The 14,139-nt window shown below is 40.2% G+C and overlaps 1 protein-coding gene across 6 annotated transcripts in view; it reads left to right on the top strand.

The window, feature by feature from the left end:
* Positions 1–14,139, top strand: part of RAPH1 (Ras association (RalGDS/AF-6) and pleckstrin homology domains 1) — a 174,198-nt gene that overhangs the window by 79,920 nt on the left and 80,139 nt on the right. The gene's annotated exons all lie outside the window — the stretch shown is intronic.

Here is a 14,139-nt window from a genome sequence, read left to right as displayed (position 1 = left end):
CCAAATAGCCATGGACGTCACTGACACCACTGCTCGTTCCACTGCTACTGCCATCGTTATGCGCATACCATACCTCTGATCCCCAAAGTCCTTCAGAAGCTGAAGGCGGACAGAGCAACGCTAATCCTCATAGCCCCAGACTGGCCTCGCCAGCATTGGTTTCCCTTTCTCCACCGTCTCTCCGAGCAGACACCGATCCACCTCTCCACAATCTCCTCACACAAGACCAAGGACACCTGAAATACCCCCAAATACAAATGCTGAACCTAACAGCATGGTTCCTAACTGGCTGACTACATTCGAATCCCTCTTCTCCTTTCCAGTCTAACACGTACACAGTAGACGACAAACCACGAGAAAAACTTACCTTCACAAGTGGCACAGATTCTCCTCCTGGTGTACCTCGATCCACTCCATACTGGACTATGCGTTACACCTAAAGAACAAAGGCCTCGCGTTAGCCTCCATCAGGGTGCACCTCGCAGCAAAATCAGCATTCACATCACTGATAGATGGTGTTTCTGTCTTCGCCCATCCTATTACTAAGAGATTTCTCAAGGGCCTCTACCAACATGGCCCCACCGCATGACCCAGTCCCACCGGTGCGGAGCCTGGATGTAGTCCTCGACGCCCTAATGAGGCCGCCGTTCGAGCCTCTGGCGACTGTATCCTTGCATTTCCTCACTTTGAAAACCGTTTTCCTGCTTGCCATAACGTCGGCACGCAGAGTGAGCGAGTTTTCCGCCATGATGGCCACGCCACCATATACAATTTTCCGTAAGGATGGAGTAGTCTTGAGACTACACCCAAAATTCATACCCAAAATTGTCTCCCATTTCCATGTCAATGAACCAGTGATCCTGCCACCCTTTTTCCCAAAGCTCCATGCCTCACCACGAGAAGCGGCCCTACACTCCTTGGACACCCGCAGGGCCTTAGCATTCCACATAGATCGCACTATACCTTTCAGGCATACGGACCACTTATTCGTCTCCTTGGCACAGAGGTCAAAAGGCCTATCTTCCCAGAGGATTTCCAATCTTGTAACCTCATGCATAACGCAATCGTACGCAGCAAAAAGCTTACCCCTTCCATCCCAACCACGCGCCCACTCCACTAGAGCCATGGCCACATCTACAGCGTTTCATAGAGGGGTATCTCTGGAGGACATCTGCAGGACGGCGACCTGGTCCTCACATGAGACCTTCGCCAAACACTATTCTATTTCTCTAGGCACTCGTTCAGATGGGGCAGTGGTGACTGCAGTGCTCTCCATAGCGGATAAATAGGGACTCCTTGTCCTCCTTCCATTCTGGCAACTAACTGCTATGCAGTCATCCATAGTGGAGCACCCGCGGGGACATCCCCGAAGAAGAAAGCGAAGTTATTCACCTTTGATGCAGTAACTGTTGTTCTTCAAGGTTGTATTCCCGCAGGTGCTCCACTACCCGCCCTCCTCCCCACTTCGGAGTCCCCCCCCTCTACTCTTGTCTCTTACAGACTCCGAGACGGTCTCAAGGAACTGCTCAGTCCGGCCCCCTGCCAAGACAGAAAAGAGTGCGAAAGCCGCAAGCCCACGGCACATGCGCGGTCCAGCTGAACACTGCTCATCACAAGCTTCTGTCTGCGGTGCTGGGGCAAGTCCAGCACCCATAGTGGAGCACCCGCGGGGACACCACGTCGAAGAACTACAGTTACTGCACCGAAGGTGAGTAACTTCGCTTTTCCTTGACGATTGATCAAAGTTTTTGGATTCTCATTACCTGAAAAAATTGCATTTTATTTGTCTGTTTATATTTATATTAAATGTGGCACGAGGAGGAAAGACATGGCCATCAAACTAAACTTGATAAATGCATAACCTTAATACCACTGCATTGACTATTAATGAGGTACGAGAAAGTTAAAGCTGAACTGCTACCTTAATTGTGCCCTGTGTTTGTGTAGTATACATTGATGCAATAGTTAATGATGTGATTGTGTACAAAAGAGAATCCACATTTCTCCATAACTTTACTTATACTGGTGTATCTAAGAGTGGATGAGCACACATTTAAAAATGCTGCTTGAAGAGCCCACTGGAGTTAGGCACTCAGACGCCTTTGAAAATGTCATCTAGAATACATATGCTTTTTTTTTTTTTTTTTTTTTTTTTTTAAGCTAAAACCTCAAATATTCCACGAGTGGCTAATAGGCCTGAATGAATAGCATTAATTCTGAATTATTTCTGAATTATTATTTCTCCTGTTTCTCAAAATTGTGTTCCAGTAGTTGAACAATACTTGTCTTCAGTAAACTCTGTTTTGATCGTGGAGTAAAGTTAAGTAATTCAGATTTTGAACGGAGTTACAGCTGAAATGTTGAAGAATCCATTCTGTTTGAATCTTAAATTACTAAAAAGAGTTTTGCTCTTCATTTTGGTGTAATCTAAACTTCTTAAGAATGCGAATGTCTATGATCTGTGGTATCAAAATCTCACACATTGCTTTTCCTTTTTCTAAGTTTGAATTGGGTTCCAAACAGCGCTGTCTTAGAGAGCCATAACTTTAATGTTGTAATGATAACATTTCAAGTATGGCAGTGGTTTTTAAACAGCCTAATAAATGCATGTAACTTTCAAGTTAGATTATGATATTACTTGAATGTCTTGACTTAGCAGTCATGGGAAGGGAAATAGATGAGCTTTGGACATTTATGTGGGAACGTGTAACACATTTTAATTGGCGCACAACAGTGGTAACATAAAGTACAAAAATTAGAAACTTAGCTTATTACTGTGATCGAAGGAGTGATCTACTGTGATTACAGGAGTTATATGCTGTTGTCCAACCAATTTAACAGTAATTTAGCTATTCAATTAATCCTTTCTGGTGACTAACTGTTGGTATGCTCATTATCAGCAATGAGGTTTGTGCTAAGAAAATTCACTTTCAAGGGCCAGTGAGTGAGTTTAAATTTAAATGAGCCAAGAAATATTTGATCATTTTAGTGTGCTTTTTGGGAACAGACACTGACTTATAGGAAACACAACTGATGTTAGGATAGCTTGGGTGGGGTTGCAAAGGAGCTGGCAGACAGCACAGAATTTTAGTACCAGGCTGCCTGTAAAACAGTACAGTCCTTGTAAAAGCTTTCCTTGGTCTGCTAAATTATCTACTGAGTTAATAGAATTAGGGAAAAGTGTGTGATGTCGGGTTAAAATAATTAGAGGAGCAGTTTGTGGCATGGGGAATGCTATTTTCTTTAGATCGGTCTTCATAAACATGCAGTAATAATTACTAGGTACTCTTTTTTTTGGAAGAATAAACTATGAAAAATTTTACTAAATAAATTCATCACAAAATACGGTAGAGAGAGTGGTAAAAGAAGGTGAAGGGAAGAAGAAGCTAATCACAGAAGACCTCTGCAAATATTAAGTACTATCCTCATTATTTCATCATTTCCATGTATTTGATCACTCCACATTAGTCAGATTTTCCAGGAGTGTTTTTATTTTTAATTTTTGATGTATAATTGTGTGCTTGTATAAAAAGCACCAGATACCTTAGAATCCAAATTTTATATTAGTTTTGTAAGGTATTTACCAGAATTAATAGGAATAGAAATGTGTTGATGGTCAAACACATTTGATGTAGTAAAATTGTTAAAAATACACTATCAATTTAAGTAACAGTTTTGTCTTATTTTAAATCTACTTTTTTATTTCAAGTAAATACCTATGATTATTAAGACAAATTGGAAGGGAAAAAGTTCTCGTTAAATGTTTTTGAGCATTTGACAGCATTTTGTGTAAAGTGTATTCAGCGTACCCTATGTACTCAGGGAATCATGTTTTGGGGAAGGGCTGTCTTTCTTTCATCAAGGGACGAGGAACATGACTCCTCCCTGCCCTCCCCCAAAAACCCCCACATCTGATTGTTTAAACCACAAAAATTGGAAGGGAGACTTAAGGGCACTGCTGTGGTATCTGAAATTACTGTTAACAGCATCTCTGGGTTGAAAAACAGTACATTTTTTGGGACGGAGAACTTTGTTATGTATGTGTGGGTGTGCAGAACTTACTAATACTTTACAGAGCTCAAAAATAATTTTTAAAAAAGTTTGTGGGAAAGCATAAGAACCGGAAAATGAGACTGATCCATTTCACCAGCCAAATAAAATGATACTGGGGAAAAATAAAACATGAATGTGAAATATTTAAAACAAATTAGCAGTATAATCTGAAATGTTATAAAAGACTCTTTTTGATATGATTGAGCCGAATAATTTCTCTGAAACGTCTCACTTTTGATTTGCCATAATAAATATATTTAATATATTAAATATAGTACCTTTCCCATTAGAGAGACAAGATAGCTGGGAGGCAGTGTCTTTCATTGGACCAATATTTTGTTGGTGAAAGACAAACATTTGAGCTTGCACAGAGCTCCTCTTCAAAAGTTTGTCCCTTTCATCAACACAGTTACAGCAGCACCTTCAATATTTTCCCTATCTTGCATATGTCCTTTTATTATAGGACCAATTATAGGAATCTTTTTCCATATATTTTTGTGGTTTAATATTAGAGACAGAACACTTATGCTATATGTTCAGTAATTGTCAACACTTATAGTATTTACAGAGGGAACTGGTAGTCCTATATCTCATCAGTTTTAGATCTCCAATATTTGTTAATATATATTGAGGTGAGCAAGATGCCCAGAGATGGAATGTTTAGAAATTGCCAGTGCCCATTTAATAATAATGGATCTTGATGGATGGAGCGATCGATCAATCAATGAATCTTGGGAATATATAGAAGTTTAAACCTTCGCTCCTGTTGGATGGTCACCAGAACTCGATTGGTATTTGCATAAAAGGTTGAGAATGAATTCTTAAAACTGTAACAGTTTCTTTCAGGGAGAGGTTTTCTTTTGTTTCTTCATGTTGTGAGCATACAGTGTATTATAACACTGCTGGGGAAATCTGGAGAGCATCCAGTATTTAAACTCTGACAGCATGTATTGCTGGCATTCTCTGAGGCTCATTTAAGCAGCATTTCTGTAAACAGATGTGTAAAGTCAGCTATTTGTGAGCAGTGAGACTGCATTTCCGGTAGATTGAGTAATGTTGCTTAACTGTGGTCAGCTGAATTCTTTGGATTAGAGAGTTGAATTCTTTTAGTGCAAAGTCTGTTGCTGGCAGGGAACATGTGTTCAAGGGTTAGCATGAAAGAATGTAATGTGGCATTTTAGATGCCATTTATGCTATGGACTTTGTGTTAGCCTTGTATCTTTTTGGGTGCTTTGTACTGCTCTTGTAATTAGCAGAGACAATGCCACTTCAGAAGATAGGTTCATAAATATATTAATAAAAAAGAACTGTTGCTTTGTCTTCTCTCATCATGAGGATGCAAATTATAGAGGTCCCACGTTGTTTTTTGGGTTGGTGTAGCTATACTTTCTAGGTGCAGACACAGTAGTGTTACTCTGACTCACTTTTAATTTCAAAACTAATTATAGGAATCTTTTTCCATATATTTTTGTGGTTTAATATTAGAGACAGAACACTTATGCTATATGTTCAGTAATTGTCAACACTTGTAGTATTTACAGAGGGAATTGGTAGTGAATCCTATGCTTAGGTTGCCTACCATTTTCCTTTCTAAAAGATAAGAAAGTAAGAATGGCCATACTGGGTCAGACCAAAGGTCCATCCAACCCAGTACCCTGTCTGCCAACAATGGCCAATGCCAGGTGTCCCAGAGGGAGTGAATCGAACAGGTAATGATCAAGCGATCTCTCTCCTGCCACCCATCTCCACTCTCTGACAAACAGAGGCTAGGGACACTATTCCTTACCCATACAGGCTAATAGCCATTTATGGACTTTATCTATTTCTCTTTTAAACCCTGTTATAGTTGTAGCCTTCACAACCTCTTCTGGCAAGGAGTTCCACAGATTGACTATGTGCTGTGTGAAGAAGAACTTCCTTTTATTTGTTTTTAAACCTGCTGCCCATTAGTTTCATTTGGTGGCCCCTGGTTCTTATATTATGGGAACAAGTAAATAATCTTTCCTTATTCACTTTCTCCACGCTACTCATGATTTTAATATACCTTTATCATATCCCCCCTTAGTCTCCTTTTTTCCAAGCTGAAAAGTCCCAGTCTCTTTATTCTCTCCTCATATGGGACCCATTCCAAACACCTCATCATTTTAGTTGCCCTTCTCTGAACTTTTTCTAATGCCAGTATATCTTTTTTTAGATGAGATCACATCTGTACTCAGTATTCAAGATATGGGCATACCATGGTTTTATATAAAGGCAATAAGATATTCTCCTTCTTATTCTCTATCCCTTTTTTAATGATTCCTAACATCCGGTTTGCTTTTTTGACTGCTGCTGCACACTCCATAGACATCTTCAAAGAACTATCCCTGATGACTCCAAGATCTCTTTCCTGATTAGTTGTAGCTAAATTAGCCCCCATTATATTATATGTATAGTTGGGGTTATTTTTTCCAATGTGCATTACTTTACATTTATCCACATTAAATTTCATTTGCCATTTTGTTGCCCAGTCACTTAGTCTGGTGAGATCTTTTTGGAGTTCTTCACAGTCTGCTGTGGTCTTAACTACCTTGAGCAGTTTAGTATCATCTGCGAACTTTGCCACCTCCCTGTTTACCCCTTTTTCCGGATCATTTATGAATAAGTTGAATAGGATTGGTCCTAGGACTGACCCTTGGGGAACACCACTAGTTACCCTTCTCCATTCTGAAAATTTACCATTTATTCCTACCCTTTGCTTCCTGTCTTTTAACCAGTTCTAAGTCCATGAAAGGATCTTCCCTCTTATCCCATGACAACTTAATTTACGTAAGAGCCCTTGGTGAGGGACCTTGTCAAAAGGCGTTCTGGAAATCTAAGTACACTATATCTACTGGATTCCTCTTACCCACATGATTGTTGACCCCTTCAAAGAACTCTAATAGATTAGCAAGACATGATTTCCCTTTACAGAAACCATGTAGACTTTTTCCCAACAAATGATGTTCTTCTATGTGTCTGACAATTTTATTCCTTACTATTGGTTCAACTAATTTGCCCGGAACTGATGTTAGACTTACCGCTCTGTAATTGCCGGGATCGCCTCTAGAGCCCTTTTTAAATATTGGTGTTACATTATCTATCTTCTAGTCATTGGGTACAGGAGCTGATTTAAAGGAAAGGTTACAAACCATAGTTAATAGTTCCGCAATTTCACATTTGAGTTTTCAGAACTTTTGGTTGAATGCCATCTGGTCCCAGTGACTTGTTACTGTTAAGTGTATCAATTAATTCCAAAACCTGCTCTAATGACACTTCAATCTGTGACAAGTCCTCAGATTTGTCACCTACAAAGGACTGGTCAGGTTTAGGAATCTCCCCAATATCCTCAGCCATGAAGACTGAAGCAAATAAGTCATTTCAGTTCTCTGCAATGACTTTATCGTCTTTAAGTGCTCCTTTTGTATCTCGATCGTCCGGGGCCCCACTGGTTGTTTAGCAGGCTTCCTGCTTCTGATGTGCTTAAAAAAATTTTGTTGTTACCTTTTGAGTTTTTGGCTAGCTGTTCTTCAAACTCCTTATTGGCTTTTCTTATTAAATTTTTACACTTAACTTGGCTGTGTTTATGCTTATTTCTATTTCCCTCACTAGGATTTGACTTCCACTTTTTAAAAGATTTTTTTTTTTATCTCTCACTGCTTCTTTTACATGGCTGTTAAGCCACAGTGGCTCTTTTTTAGTTCTTTTACTTTTTTTTAAATTTCGGGTATACATTTAAGTTGGGCCTCTATTATGTCTTAGAAAAGTGTCCTTGCAGCTTGCAGGGATTTTACTTTAGTCACTGTACCTTTTAATTTTTGTGTAACTAAACTCTTCATTTTTGCATAGTTCCTCTTTTTGAAATTAAATGCCACAGTGTTGGGCTGCTGAAGTGTTCTTCCTACCATAGGAGTGTTAAATGTTTCCAAGTGATCCTATTATAGTTACCTCTTGGACCAGATCCTGCGCACCACTCAGGGCTAAATCGAGAATTGCCTCTCCCCTTGTGGGTTCCTGTACCAGATGCTCCAAGAAGCAGTCATTTAAGATACCAAGAAATTTTGTCTCTGCATCTCGGCCTGTGGTGACATGTACCCAGTCAATATGGGGATAGTTGAAATCCCCCACTATTATTGAGTTCTTTATTTTGATAGCCTCTCTAATCTTCCTTAACATTTCATAGTCACTATTACCGTCCTGGTCAGGTGGTCAGTAATAGATCCCTACTGTTATATTCTTATTAGAGCAGGGAATTACTATCCATAGCAATTCTATGGAACATGTTGATTCATTTAAGACTTTTACTTCATTTGATTCTAAATTTTCTTTCATATATAGTGTCACTTCCCCCACTTGTACAACCTGTTCTGTCCTTCCGATATATTTTGTACCCTGGAATGTTTGTGTCCCATTGATTGTCCTCACTCCACCAGGTTTCTGTGATGCCTATTATATCTGTATTCTCCTTTAACACAAGGCACTCTAGTTCACTCATTTTTTAGACTTCTTGCATTTGTGTACAAGCACTTTAAAAACTTGTCACTGTTTGTCTGACCTTTTCTGATGGCAGATTCTTCATGTGACTGTTTTTCGTCTTATCTAGCCCATACTTTATCCTCTTCCATCCTCTCCTCCTGATTAAAACGTAGAGAATCTCTATCAATAGACTCTCTTCTAAGACATCTCTGTCTGATCCATGTGCTCCTCTGAATCAATCAGCTTTCCCCCATTTCCTACTTTAAAAACTGCTCTGCGACCTTTTTAATGTTAAGTGCCAGCAGTCTGGATCCACTTTGGTTTAGGTGGAGCCCATCCTTCCTCTATAGGCTCTCCTATCTCAAAGGTTTCCCTAGTTCCTTATAAAGCTAAACCCCTCCTCCCTACACCATTGTCTCATTCATGCATTGAGACTCTGAAGCTCTGCCTGCCTACCTGGTCCTGCGTGTGGAACTGGAATCATGTCTGAGACTGCCACCATAGAGGTCCTGGATTTCAATCTCTTTCCTAGCAGCCTAAATTTGGTCTCCAGGACGTCTCTGCTATCCTTCCCTATGTCATTGGTACCTACGTGTACCATGACCACCAGCTCCTCCCCAGCACTACACATAAGTCTATCTAGATGCCTTGAGAGATCCGCAACTTTTGCACCAGGCAGGCAAGTCACCATACGGTTCTCCCGGTCATCGCAAACCCAGCTATCTACATATCTAATGATTGACTCTCCCATTACTAATAACTGCCTTTTTTCCTACTGACTGGAGTTCCCTCCCCCTGAGAGGAAATCTCAGTGTGAGAGGATACCCCAACATCTGGAAGGAGGGTCCCAACTATGGGAAGGTTTCCCTCTGCTCCTGTTGACTGCTCTCCTTCCCTGAGCCTTTCATCCTCCTTAACAGCACAGGGGCTGAGTGTCCCAGAAAGCCTCATTTACATACCTCTCTGCCTCCCTCAGCTCCTCCAGTTCAGAAACCCTGGCCTCCAAAGCCCATACGCTGTCTCTGAGGGCCAGGAGCTCCTTGCACCAAATGCACACATACGCCACCTGCCCATAGGGCAGGTAATCATACATGCTACACTGAGCGCAATAAACTGGATAGCCTCCACTCTACTGCTGGGCTTCTGCCTGCATTCTCTCCTACAGCTACCTACGTTATTGATAGGGTTTCTAGTTAAATCAGGAAGTTTTGATTAAAACCTTTAAACTAAACTATAAAGAATGGCAAGTGTACCTTGGCCCCTTCCCACTCCCCTTCCAAACTTCCAAGATCCTAATGGATTTAAAAAAAAAAAAAAAAAAAGGTATAACACCTCCCCTGTTTGTAGCAGACCTTTGATCATAGGCGCAGATGCCCATAGGTGCTCTGGGGCTGGAGCATCCCTGGAAAAAGCCTTATGGATCTAGAACAGATCAGCTGTTCAGCAGAGTGCAGGGGGCGCTGGAAGGGAAGGGGAAGAACAGAGTGGAGGAAGGGGGTGAAGTACGGGTGGAGTGGAGCAGGCTTTGAGCGTACCCCAGAATCTATTTAAGTTGGTGCCTCTGTCTTTGATATTTGGTGTAGAGAGAGCCTTTTGTCCCATGAAATTGAATTCAGGTTCAGCAGAATTGTAAACTGTTGAAAATCACCATTTCCCTTCTGTTACTTACACTCTCTGAAAAAATTGGCCTGTGCGCCAACATAAGTAAACATGAACATTTTGAAGAACTTGGCCACTGCCACAAGGTTCAGGAACTGTTTGTTGTATCACCTCCTCAGGTAGAATGGAGACTCATTGCCTGCTGAAACTTTGCTCTTGTAAACTGCTGCCATGGCTGAGCAGGTGATGAAGGCCAAAATTATTTAAATCTGTGTACTAAAGTTAGATCTCTAAATCCACATTTAGAATCTTTAAGAAGAAGTGGCCTGAATTTCAAATATGCTGAGTTCCCACTGATGCAGTCGAAGTTGCTCTGTTCCATTAAATAGAAGCGTCCTTTTTTTCAGTTTTGTATTAGAAGCCTAACTTCAAGGATCCACACTTTAAAATGTTGCTTAGGCCTGGTGTGACTCCCCCTGCTTACTTTTCATTTTTTTAAAAATCTATTAATTGCCAGGTATCATTTTAAAAAATGGATTGCAGTAACTTGTGGACAAAAAGATTATTTTGAGAAAATCAATATCTGCAATTTCCCTCTCTTATACAGACTGGCTGAGTGAGTGCTTTGATACTGCATTAATGGAAAAAATACTGTAATAGAAGTGCTTGGAAAATACGAGGCTATCTGGTAACATAATGCATACCTTTGCAATTTAGTGTATAATAGTCCCCAGTACACTCAGACTATGATCCCACTTACTTTAAGCTACTTATTTATTTTAATAATTAATATACTGCGTCATCTTTGCGGGTTCAACATTTTTTTCACGATTTTGCAAATAATGAACATTGAAGTTTATTATTTCTATGCTATTTTAACTTGGTATATGTATTTGTTGTATGCTTATATAAAATAAGTTTATTTTTCTATGTGCTGTAGGATAGTACATTGGTTTTGCTTTTTTTGAAGGTTTGGAAGCACATCTGTTTGAGAATACTGCATGCCATTTCTTGTGGGTAACACATGGCTTCCCCCGTGGTATGGAAAACCTGGTCTAAGGTCTTCAGACAAAGTTGTAAAAGTAATTTCAGCCATCTCAAGCTAGGTCCTTGTACTTCAAGCAAATGATGTCAGCACTTTCTCCAAATTAAGGAGAAGTAAGCTATTGTCAGCTGTAAAAACAAAACAACAAAAAAGCTGGGATATACAGCCATTCCCCGACTTACGAACAGGTTATGTTCCGAATAGCTGGTCTTAACTCAATTTGTTCGTAAGTCGGAAATACCCCATACAAAGCACTCGAAGCATAACCAAGCACCAACCACACAGCAATCAACAACGAAAAATAGAAACCCACGAAAAAACAACACTACTGCAGCAACAACAAACTTTTTATTTAACAAACATGAACATGAAATACAAAACATAATGCAGTAATTTAAATATAGTGATGCGAATTGAATTAATTGGATGAGGAATTGGAGGAGTAAAAAAACTACAGTAACAACGTCATCAACAGATTCATCTTCTATTTCAGCAGTTCCTTTTCTTGTAGAAGGCATTGGTTTAGTATGGGAGGTAGCGCTGCTGGGGACTTTCTTTTTAAAAAAAAAAATCCATTTTGGACTGGACAATTTGTTTTTTCTTTTGTTATAAATTTCCTTATAGCAAGCCAGGGTGTCCTGAATTAAACGATCTACCTTTGAGAATCTTGCAACATTAGGGTCTTTTTTTTTTTTTCCAAACATTTGCATTCGTTCATTTATTTTGCTGAAAGCTGCAGCCATTTCTTTCATCACAAAGTTTTTGGGGGCTGCTTCTTCTTCTTGGGATGTTTGTATGTCTTCCTCTGCTACCCTCTCTGCCTTGAGCTGCATTACATCTTCATTGCTAAGCTCCTCCCCAACATCCTCAACCAGTTGGTGTATATCTTCATTATCCATTTCCAGATCCATTTCTTTCACCAGCTGTACAATGTTGTTAGAAATGTCTTCCAGTGCCTTTTCTTTTTCAAAGCCTTTGAAACAGTTTACAAATCTTTAGGATTTTCTTCCATATGCCATTCATACATTGTGGAGTGATTTCTTTCCACCCTGCAGCAATGTTCCTTATGCAATGTAGAATGTTTTAGTCCTTCCAAAAATCCCCTAATGTTTTGCCGTTTTTGCATTCTGTGGCAGCTACTGCCTTTGCAAATGTGTTGCGAAGATAATATGCTTTGAAAGCAGCTATGGCCCCCTGGTCCATGGGTTGGAGAATAGGTGTGGTGTTGGGAGGCAGAAATACCACTTTCACATTGGAATGTAAGTCATTTAGGTATTGAGGGTGACCTGGAGCATTATCCAAAATAAGCAAAATTTAGAAAGGAATTCCTTTCTCCAGAAAACATGACTTGACTTCAGGGATGAAGCAGTTCGTGAACCAATCTTCAAAAAGTGCAAGCGTCATCCAGACTTTTTTATTAGCATGATAATGGACTGGTAAAGTAGCCTTGCTGATATTCTTGAAGTCTCTAGGGTTTTCAGAGCGATAAATCAAGAGGAGTTTCAATTTATACCGAGAAACATTGCCTCCTAACAAGACTGTTAGATGATCTGTGAAAGCTTTATAACCAGGCATAGTTTTTGCTTCCTTATGTATGTAGGTATTTTCAGGCATTTTCTTCCGAAAGAGACCTGTCTCATCAACATTAAAGATCTGTTCTGGAAAATATTTTTTCCTCTTTTATCAGCTTATTCAATTCTTCTATAAAAGGTTCTGCTGCTTTCGAATCAGCATTGGCTGCCTCCCCACTTAACTTCACATTTTGAAGGTTTGCACGCATCTTGAAACAGTTGAACCAGCCGTGATTGGCAGTGAAAGTTGGGTCATAATCATACCCCTCCTTTTTCTTTAAGTCTTCAAAAAGAGTACGAGCCTTAGTTTGTATCGTCATGAGACTTAATGGCGTGCTTTTCTCAATTTCGTCTTCCATCCAAAACACTAAGGAGTTTTTCCATTTCTAGGATGGGACCTGCTCTTTGCTTTGCTAGAATTTTTGATTTCATAGGGGCAGACCCTTTCACTGCTTCACGAATGTGATTGCTATCCTTTATAATGGTGCTGATAGTGGATTTCGATAGCCCTAACTTATGCGACATGAAGGACACTGTTTGGCCCCTTCATATTGTCTCACTATCGCTTTTTTATGTTCCAAATCAATAGTTTTTCTTTCTTTTCTCACCACCCTTATCACTAGCCCTATTTCTTTTACTTGACATGATGGCCACAAGCAAACACCGAAAACACTGTGAGAGAATGAAATGTAAACCCGCTGCCTGACCGTAGACACGCAAACACAACGTGCTGCGAGGTTGGTCGTAAGTGCGGATGGTCGTAAGTCGAGGTGGTCGTAAGTTGGGGAATGGCTGTAGCCTTAGAATGAGGGGAGAAGGACATTGATAACGAGCCAATATTGCTAAAGTTCTATTGACTTCAGTGGGAGCAGGCCTAGCCTTAAGTCTGCATCTCCTAACTTGAACAGTATTTCAACTAAATACAGGTTGTAATACAGGTTGGATCTCTCTGTTCTGGCATCCTTGGAACCTGAGCAGTCCTGAATGAGAGAATTTGCTGGATCAGGGAAGATCCCCTGTCTTGGGGCTTTGGCCTCATGCTGCTACGGGCTGATTCTGTCTCTGCCTTTGGCCATATGCCTCTTACACAAAGAGCTCACACCAAGATCTCTTACACACTTAGTGCTATCGTGTTTTTTGATTTGCATCTTTCCTAAATACTCATTGACTTCGCATGCCCAAAAGAAGCAAGTTAAGAATAGCACTAATAATAAAAAAAAATCCCCTAAATGATTCCTGCCTGCTGGGCTTCGGTTCTGTGTCCTCTTTATCTGTTGTTGTTGTTTGTTGTAGTAAGCTGTTTGAGGAGATTACTTTTGCTGCTATTGTAGGCCAGGTGCTCAACTGGTGTAGCTGCTAATCTGGTTGTGTCTTTTA

Source organism: Pelodiscus sinensis, chromosome 7 (assembly GCF_049634645.1).
Source record: "Pelodiscus sinensis isolate JC-2024 chromosome 7, ASM4963464v1, whole genome shotgun sequence".
Taxonomy (NCBI): Eukaryota; Metazoa; Chordata; order Testudines; family Trionychidae; genus Pelodiscus; species Pelodiscus sinensis.
The sequence above is the reverse complement of the archived record's forward strand: the minus strand, read 5'-3'. Positions and strand labels throughout refer to the sequence as shown.